The sequence below is a fragment of the Mycetomoellerius zeteki genome, unplaced genomic scaffold (genome assembly GCF_001594055.1).
Source record: "Mycetomoellerius zeteki isolate Tzet28-1 unplaced genomic scaffold, Tzet1.0 scaffold228, whole genome shotgun sequence".
Lineage (NCBI taxonomy): Eukaryota > Metazoa > Arthropoda > Insecta > Hymenoptera > Formicidae > Mycetomoellerius > Mycetomoellerius zeteki.
This window is the reverse complement of record NW_017257203.1, coordinates 1,404,159-1,408,155: the sequence shown is the minus strand read 5'-3', so window position 1 is coordinate 1,408,155 and position 3,997 is coordinate 1,404,159.

The following is a 3,997-nucleotide window of genomic DNA, read 5'->3' as shown; positions in this document are numbered from 1 at the left end:
CACGACTCCGCGATCGGTCCGTCGCTGCCCGCGATCGTCGTTGTACTACTGCTTTACGAAGCCGATCACTCCGAGTGGGCTTCCCTCCACCGCTGAAGGAATTACGCTCTGGAGTAATGTGAGTTCATCGGTGGGACGGCCGCACGCGACCGTGCTCTTTCTTTTGCCATCGTCGTCGTCATCGTCGTCGTCGTCGTTCTCGAGATTCCTCTCGAGCCGCTGTCGAGCGAAGAGAGGACGGTCCACGCGAGACAAACACAGGAGGATCAATGAAAACGGAGCAGCCTCGCTTGCTCCGGTCTACACGACTAGTATTCCTCTACGAGCGATGTCGATCAGCGAGCGTGTCGTTCGTGACGCGCCGACCGAGACTGCCACCGTCACCGCTGCCGTCGCCACCGCCGCCGTCGTCGTCGCTGCCGCCGCCACCACCACCACCACCGTCGCCGCCGCCGCCGCCGTGCCGCTGTTATCCCTGTTGGTCGTACCTGATTGTACCGACGAGAACACGGAGAACACGACTGAACACGACTTTCCATTCCAACAACGTCGGTCGAGTTTTAACTGGCTCGTCGCGAATTAACAAGCTCTAAAATGGGTCGGAACGTCGACTGGGAGAAAGAAGAGAGAGAGAGAGAGCTATTAATGCATTACCCGATTCACATTCCGACAATTTCCCTCGCGAACGTCTTTCTCGTGCTGCGCGTCTTTCGTATCCATGAGAGTAAATGGTACAGTGATCCGAGAATGGATCCAGTATTGTTTTTTTTTTTCAAAGGAGTTTTCTCTGTAAGATTTTTTTTATAGGGACTGTTTATTAATAATGTAATAAATAAAATAAAATTGTAACTACGGGTAAATGAGAATAAATAACTGAACGATAGTTAGTGCGCTATGATTTAAAAATAAAGTATGTTTGAAGTATCACTACATGTGTGACGCAAATTTGAACATTTCGGCTAATTTCCAGTCATCATCAGCGAATATCGTACCAAAGAAGAAATCGTTTAAATACTCATGCTTAAAATTTGCGTCGCATATGTAGTAATATTTAAAATACATTTTATATTTTTTTAATTGAAAATAATAAAAACGGCTTTATGAATAAATCAAAATTATTAAAAAAAAGGAGCATGAAAGTCAATGCTGGTTTTTTTTTTAGTTAAAATAGTCTTCTATCATTATTTAATTCAAATTAAAATACACGGCTTAACAAACGTTTCGACCTCTATTATATCTTTTTAATAATTATTCTCATGCCCGTAGTTACAATTTTATTGTTTGACTATTGTTTTAAATTTAATATTGTTTATTAATATTGTTTATTGTTTATTGTTCTGGAAATTCATTAAGTAAATTTTATTGATTGTTGAAAAATGACAAAGCTCTCGATGATACATATACGAGATCAAAATATTTTTCTTCACGTCATATTTTTCTTTTCCTCGAATATTACGTTTTAAATTTCATGAGCAATTTGAAATACGTTTGTAAATCCAATCCTTAGAATAATGATCTAGTTTTGAAATCATTCAGACGTTTCTTTGATCCTTCTTTTATATCCCTTTTTATCCTATCCCGCCTTTGCACTTCTGGAGATGCGGTTTCAAAACATTACTTTTCTTTGCGTGATATGTAAAGTTTATAGTAGAATTTTTACCATATTCGATATCAAAATGTTTTTCTTCGTATCGTATCTTTCTCTTTCTCTGAATATTATATAATTTAAATTTCACGAGCAATTTAAAATATATTTGTAAATCGAATCCTTGGAGTAATGACCCAGTTTTGAAATCATTCGGATGGAAATTATTCCTTTCATCCGCTTTTTTTCCTTTTTTTGTCTCATCGTGGCTTTGCACTTCTGAAGATGTGGTTTCAAAGATTACTTTTTTGCGTGATACGTAAAGTTTACAGTGAAATTTTCACCATATTTTAAAGCAGTTCTATTTCAGTGTCACGATTATCCCTTTGCTCCAATTACTCTGATTAACCCTGTGCGTATAATTATTCTATCGCGTCATTATTTATAAACTGCACAAGGTCTGAGAAATTCTGTAAAAGATCTCTCTCCAGCTTCAATACGTTCTTCTGCGTTTCAAGCACATTCCATTGAATGCGTAATCTTTTGTTTTATTCTCTTTACAGCTCTATAATCGTCGATAATCGAAGTACGGAGTACGGTTATATAACGTGATTCTCACGCGGTGGATTCAAGAAATATTTCTCGTAATTATTAGTACTCAGAGTCATAAATAATTCTAGCATCTCGTATCTCTCAAATGACGTTGCCGCCTGCGTCATTGAATTTCTATCCATCGTTAACTTTACCAATATTCTATCGCCCGTATATATATCTCACTTGCAAAAAAAGTGAGATATTATTTTCTCGCGTTTCGCCGGACAAATGAGAGAAACGGCTGTAACAATTGCAACGGATAAATTGCAGAATATCCGTGTCAGCTTGTGAATTCCACATAAAGGATCCAGTACGCACGCTCCAATTAACTCAGTTTACGTACCGTTGTCACTTCAATTGGATTATATCATTCGGTAGAAAAAAATATTATACTTGCACGTGCGGCACATGCACTGTGTGGTACCAATACAATATACGAAATCGTAATAGACTACGAGATCGTCCGAATTCAAACTCGCGTGCTTGATAATAAATACCCGAAAACCGGATATGCTATAACTATCACATACTGCGACCACTGGAAATAAACTAGATCATAAAAATTGTAGCGACGGTTGTACCGTTCGCAAGCGTTCGCTGAATAAAACGTTAAAAAAAATGAAACACTCTGTATACGAGGACGAACGAAAATATTTGTATATAAATATCTTTGCATAAAGTGTACTAAAAAAAATATGTACGTGTGAATATAAACACTTGAGTTTCGTGTTACAATTATAACTGGAAAGGATTTAAATCCATTTTTAAAAAGCAATTTATTTAACCCATTTAAGTCTCAAGTGACTCCTACGCACTTTTCTGGTTTAAAATTTTGTAACTCAATTCGAATCAGAACCGTAACTGATATTTGGAAGTAAAAAGAATAACTCTCCGAAAATTTAGTCGACGATAGAATGTAATGTTTAGATAAAAAAATATAAAAAGGTTGAAAGTGAAAGTAAAAAAAGTAAACGACCCGGATAATTTTACTGCCGAATGAAATAATAAATAATTTCGTCTACCTTTTTAGATAGAATAAATCGATATAATTATTATTCGAGTTATCTATAATATATCAATTAAAAACTTTGTAGCTTCTATATTTATATAGATTTATGGTACGAGTTTCGCTTGCTGGAATACTTTTACGCGATTATGTGAATTCTATTTCCTATTGCACATTTGTTTTTAAAAATATTACGAATTAATTTGTAACTATTATGATAATCAGAGGAATATGTATAAGCAGGAGGAGTTATACATTATATTATAAACATCTTTATTTTTATAATTCTGGAATCAAGAATGACCCAAATGTCAGTATACAAAAGAAACATTTTAGCTAGATAGAAACATATAAATATCTTTCCTGACTAATAATACACGCATACACGCACGCGCGCATATTTTACAGCGCTTTTATAAAAATGTTCAGACTCTTATATGTATAACTAATGATTTTTAACTTTATATCGTACTTTATGTACGATATGATTTGTAATTCTACTACAAATCTTTGCTATTCAATGAGACTGCATTACATTTCCCTCGACAAATTTTTCAAGTTTGTTAATTGACTGCAGAACAAAGAAATTCTCAGATCTTTCTATTCTCCAGTCAATCAACAGGCTTGAAAAAAATTTGTCGTACGACAAATATTTGTAATATTAGTTTAATCTGATTCATTTTAGACTGTATTCCAAAATTGACTATCAGTACTGAAAATCTATAATGCACGTAACGTAAACTATAGTATTTTCAGTGTTGGCAGTAAATTTGGAACACAGCCATAGTATATACTTTCACATCGTAAATTTT